This window comes from Equus caballus, chromosome 8 (genome assembly GCF_041296265.1).
Source record: "Equus caballus isolate H_3958 breed thoroughbred chromosome 8, TB-T2T, whole genome shotgun sequence".
Lineage (NCBI taxonomy): Eukaryota > Metazoa > Chordata > Mammalia > Perissodactyla > Equidae > Equus > Equus caballus.
In genome coordinates, this window is record NC_091691.1 from 26206288 (window position 1) to 26212133 (window position 5846).

A 5846-nucleotide genomic window follows, 5' to 3' on the forward strand; every position below is an offset into this window, starting at 1 on the left:
CTCCTGCCGAAAAAGTCTGGAGTCTATGTTGTGGGATGGCTTTGTCACGCAGGTGTCAGTGTTTTCATACACAAAGGAAGGAGTCATCCAGCTTTTCAAAATGGAAAGTTCAGGGCCACTGCAGTTTTCTCTTCCTGTCTGCAGGAAAGAGGTGACTTGGCTGTTCGTGGCCGGGACCTCCTCATGCCGCTGTGACTGTAGCCTGGTTCTCTTTCTTCTCCACCCACACCCCCACTCCCCACTCCTCCTGTCCCAAGCAGACAGAACCAAGATCCCGTTCCCACACAGTGAAATTTCAAATCAGGATCACGTGAGGCTTTGTCTAAAAGGTAACCGACGTCAGCGACAGCACACACCAATTCACTTGTCTCCCATCCTCCTGGAGGACACGGCTTATCTCAGACCTGATGACTGCATTTGGCGCTTTCATACTGACTTCACAGATGCTCCCGGGGAGGGCACCGTCAGCTGGCCTCTCTTGAGGCCGCATCTCTCGGTGCTGACACTGTGCTGCCGCCCTGACCTGGCTCTGCAGAACTTCAGCCATCAGAAATACACCCTGGCTTCTTAAAATGACGTTGTGTGATTCGATTGGGCCGCTCCACACAGAGCAGCAGGACTTCATCAAGACAGCCCCGAGCCTGCACAGTCAGTGACCACAGCATCCAGGATTCCTGGAGCGTCAACTCTCGCCCTGCCTGTTGGAAGGAGAGCGGCTGTGCCCTTTCAGATGTTTTTCTGAGAACGTTATGATTAGAAGGCCAGAATGACTGATTCTTTTCTTCTTTTTTTTTTTTACTGAGATGAGATTCGTGTAACATAAAGTTAACCACTTTGAACTGAACCATTCCGGGGCACTTAGCGTGTTCATGTTCTCTAACCGCCACCTCTATCTGGTTCCACTACGTTTTTCATCACCCCCAAAGAAGGCTCCTTCACACTCCCACCCCCCCATCCCCTGGCAACCACCAGTCTGCTTTGTATCTCTTTGAATTTGCCTCTTCTGCACGTTTCGTGCACACGGACTCACGCAACATGGCGCCTTTGTGTCTGGCTTCTTTCATCGGCGTGATGTTTTTGAGGTTCATCTATGTGGAAGCGTGTGTCAGAACCTCATTCTTTTTATGGCTGAATAATATTCCACTGAATGGACAGATCACAATTTATCCATTCACCTGCAGATGGACATTCGAGGTGTTTCCACTTTTTGGCTCATGAATAAAGCTGCTAGGAACCTTTGTGTACAAGTGTCTGAGGAGTGAGTGACTCTTGAGATGAAGGGTCAGCAAGACCATTATTTCCCCAGGGAAATGTCCCCGCACTGTTCTTCCCAGGCGGCTTCACACACCAGTTTTCTGTGTTACTCCCGTGCATGGCCATTTACTAGATTATTGGAGTTTTGTAAATAATGACAATAATGCTATTAAGCAACCTCTAGAATAATCTTTGCTCCCCGCCCCCACCATCCATATGATTAATAAAGCATTCCAGCGCTAGTAAGATGCTTGGAATAACAACGGGTTCCAAGTGCACAGCTCGAAAACAAGCAAGTAGTTCTTGTTAGACAGACTTTGGTTGACCTCCTGGCCCTGCCACCTCCTGGCTAGGCAGCCTCAGGCGAGTCACTCAACAGCCTCAGCAAGCTGTTAAAGGGATCTGAAAAACAAGCCTTAAAGATGACAGCCACCTGCCAGCGTTCTTGGGAAGAGCAAATGAGGTGAGGCATATAAACTACTGGGGCCGGGCCGGCAAGTGGGGAAGCTCCTCACATGGGCTTGTTTTTCTCACTCTTATTTGGTGACAATCCCAGGTTGGGTGGTGGGACCCAAGTGTACTGAGTTCCCCTCGCAGCTAGCTGTGGGATTTCGCACAAGTGTTTTGTGATCTAGGATTTAGGACCGATTATAGGGAGATAGTGTCACACATTTGGGGATTCTCTGGGATGTTCTGCGTCTTGAGAGTTCAGCTGTCCCTCTCTTTGGAGCCACGTGTCCAAATCATTGCACGGGAAGGAGACAAGAGAAGACCAGGACGACTTCTCTCCCCATCTCTCCGCCTCTTTCTCTCTGTGTTGTCCATCAGTCTCTCCCGGTCTCTCCGACTCTCTCTGGCTCCCTCTCTCTTTCAGACCCACGGCTGAATCAGCCTAACCTTTGTCTCACCCCATGTTGCTTATACGTGACACCAATCTTTTCTAAACACAGGCTGAGCTCAAAATCCGTAACAGAAACACCCAGAAAATCTGTACGTGGTTATCTCTGAATCGAGTCAAGCCAGGAATTTGAGTCCGTTTCTGTTTCAACCTTCTGGTTATTGGCTTTTGATCAGATACAGGCTGGCAAGGCAAGGCCCTGTTTGTCAAAGCGAAAGACCGAAAGAATTGGAAAAAGATGAATTTTCACATGTTTTGTGTTTAGAACAGGTAGTTTCCTCTGCCTGCAAAGAAGCCGGATTGAAGTCGTTGGCATGACAACTCTTTGTAAGGGGCCAGGGGGTGGATGGGAATGTGTCACTAAGGAAGATGCTTGAGGCAGAAAATATTGATTTTCAACCCAACAGCCATGTGCCCTCTTCCACGCCCCACCCTGACCTGATCGGCTGAAGCAAACATGTGGCCTTGTCCCCTTTTGTCTGTTCCTGGCTTAGGCATGGACATATGACCCAGTTCTGGCCCAAGAAATGTGAGACGTCTCCTGGGGGCTTCTGGGAAAGGGTTCTTAGCTTCTATAAAGAGACACAAGGAAGAGACAGTGCCGTTTTCACCTCTGGATGTTGTGTGGGTATTTGCCTGGAGCCGTGGCAGCCATCTTGAGACCATGAGGGGTGACACTGAGGATGACAGTAAGAAATACAGGAAGAACCTGAGTCCTTGGTGCCATCATGGAGCTGTTGAATTAACTGGTCCTGGCATGGCTCTCCCTCTGGCTGTCCTGATAGGGGAGATGATCAATTTCTTCCCCACTGAAGGCCTCTTGTTTGGGCTTCCTGCTATTTCCAACCAAGCGCATCTCAACTGACACAATGTTTGAAGCCTCCAAATCACGCGGAGAGAAGTAACAGGCGGACCACTGGCTGGTCAGTCGAGTCGAGGTGGAATTCCATAGTTAGGAACCCACTGTTGCCTCCTCATCAACCGGCACCTACACAGTGAGAAGTTCTGCTTCCTCTTTTATACGCAAACCACGAGGGCGCCAGCCTTTGCCCGCCGCCTCGAAGGAAATGAGCTTCTTCACGAGGACCCACCCAGGGAGTTTCGAGATGAGCGCCCCCAGAGATAGAACGGAAGCAGTCACGCGGCCTCCTTACCTCCAGGCTTCTCCCAGTGCCGCTTGCCCTCTTCCCTCTGCCTCACGTGTTCAGCAGGGGCCACATAAGCACCTGCCGCTTGAGATCGTTTTGGGGACGAATGAGCCAATGACTGTGACGTGCTTGCAGCAGCGCCCACACGTAATCAGCAATCAGTAAGTGTGGCCGTTGTGATAAGCACGTCTTCTCCTCTCGGACAGGCGACGTCTTAAGCAGGGATGCGTTTAGCCTTCAATGCCACACAGTCAATCTGTAATGCTTGAGGGATGTCTTCTAAGAGAACTAAAGAGCTGACAAGGGAGGAGAAGGAGATAATGGGCAGGGAGAAGGAGTGAGAAGAGGCGGAGAGAGAGCAGGAGGGGAGGAAGACAAAGCAGCCAGCGTGGGGGAGGGGGAGCAGCGGGTCGGCCGCGCCCCCCATGGCCTGGTTTGCAGAGAACATCCCCGGGGGGGGCAGGAGGGGGGGCCGGGTTCCACGTGGCCATCGGTGCTCTTCAATTCCCTGGCCGGCTGGCCCCTGGCTGAGCTCCTGCCCGAGAGCCAGTCAGGGTCCGCTAATTGGGAGCAGCTGACATGCAAAGGCTTTTGCAACATATATTGTTTCCAGAGCCGTCTTCTTCCCGCGGCTTCTGTTTTTCTTATTAAGCGCTGCTTCTAAATTTGTGGCTGGAAGACAGGCAGCGAGACTGGCGGAGAAAGCCTAGGTCCCCGGTCCCGGGCGGCGCCGCCAGGCTCCACGGCCGCCGCAGGGGTCTGCGGCCAGAGGCCTCCGCCGTGCAGCTCACAAATCACCTGGCAGGGGAGCCGAGCCCTCGTCCAGGCGGCGGGATTAATGCTGCCTCTGGGGTTCCTAGGAGCCGCGGGGTCTGCCTCACCCACGGCCTCTCCTCCCGGCTGGACCCCACCGTCCGTGCCTGTTACCCGTGGGGAGTCTCAACAGGAAGGCAGAAGCCTGCTGTAAAGAATTCGGGGACTCCATGTCGGGTCAGCAGCTGCGAAGAGTCCCGGGCCACAGGAAGCCTCTGGGACCCCAGCCTCCACCCGCCCTTTCCTGAGCCCTAAGAGGTAAGGGAACAGGAAGGAATTCACTGTCTCTGCGCCGCAGCTCAGAGGCTGCAAGGAGGTAACGCACTGGCTGGGGCCCGGGGCCTGCCCAGAGGCTTGGATTTCCTACTCGCGTCCCGGGGGCACGTGCCCTGAAAATCCAGGACCCTGTGGCTTCGCGGGGTTGATGCTGCGGCCCCAGGTCCAGCCCGTGGCTTTGGGATGCCCTGGGGAGCTCGCAGCTGGTCCGCGAGGGGCATGGGATTCCCAGCCGTGGCCGCGTCTCCACTCATGTGGTGCTGTCACACTGTCCTTTCCGAGTTCCAGATCAAGCCCCTCCCTGTTCCCTTCCGCCTCGGCTGGTGTGAGGTTAACTCAGTCCTGGTGATGTGGCATCATTTGAATGACTCTGGGAAACGTCTCTGAGTCAGTGACATCCAGTTACCTACTTGATTAGCCATTCTTTCCTTATTCCTCAGAAACAGAGCCCTGGATAATGTGCCCAATTACAAACAGCATTTCCCGGCTTCCCTTGTGGCTGACTACGCCACAGGACTGCGTTCTCACCAACGTACGTGGAAGGGTGGCAGGGCACTTCCAAGGAGTCTTCTTAAAGAGACCTGACTCAACGGGAGGTGAGCCCCTTTTGTTCTTTCTTCCTTCCTATTGCCTGGAAGGTAGGCTTGATGGCTGGAGCTCCAGCAGCCATCTTCGACTATGAGATGACTTTGAGAATGGAAGCCATATGCTGGGAGAATGAAATAGAAATATGGAAGAAGCTCGAGTCCCTGATGACATCACAGAGCCACTGTGCCAGCCTTGGGCTGCCTATTTCCAGGCTTCTTTTACATGAGGAAGAAATAAACTTGTATCCTGTTCAGTACACTGTTAGTTTGGGTTTTGTGTTATTTGTGGCCAAAAATATTCCTAGTTGATATATGTGTTCAAATTTTCTCTCTCTTATCCAGGTGCCACTGTGCACGGACTTCACCTACCCAAGACTCCTCCATCTGTGCTAAGCCTGCCCTCTCTGGGCACCTGAGCCCACAGTTAGTTGGCAGTAGGGCAGCAGATGACGCCCATCTTTGAAACTTCTGAGTTTGGCTCTTTCCTTCCAGGCTTTGCTCTCTTCCCTTTCCCCCCACTTTGGTTTGCTTTTAGTTTGCTGTCAAGTAATTTTCCCCCACTGATAAGTTAGTACATCTTTTAGGAAACTTGCTTTCAATCAATTTGGCATTCCCTGCTAAGTCATTCCTATTATCGACAAACTTGTCATAATAGCTCCTAATTTAATAGAAAGTTCTTCCTTGATTCCACATCCCTCTATAGTTATTGCCCCACTTCTCTGCTCCCCTTTAAAGCAGAAATTCTGGAAAGATTCATCTCTACCAGGGCTGTCTAGTTGGATAACTGCAATAAGCAGCGTTCCCATTATGTCCTGTGTTAAGGGCATCCCTGAGTTGTGCAGTGCACAACCTGGAGATCTTCACATGGGA

The 5846-nt window shown here is 52.1% G+C and overlaps 1 long non-coding RNA gene across 1 annotated transcript; it reads left to right on the forward strand.

Annotated features, from left to right (window-relative positions):
• The first annotated feature begins 3774 nt into the window (after positions 1-3774).
• LOC138915226 (uncharacterized) lies at positions 3775-5233 on the forward strand. Its single transcript, XR_011420871.1, has 2 exons — positions 3775-4371; positions 4830-5233. It is a non-coding gene; the product is annotated as an uncharacterized lncRNA (long non-coding RNA).
• Positions 5234-5846: the final 613 nt, after the last annotated feature.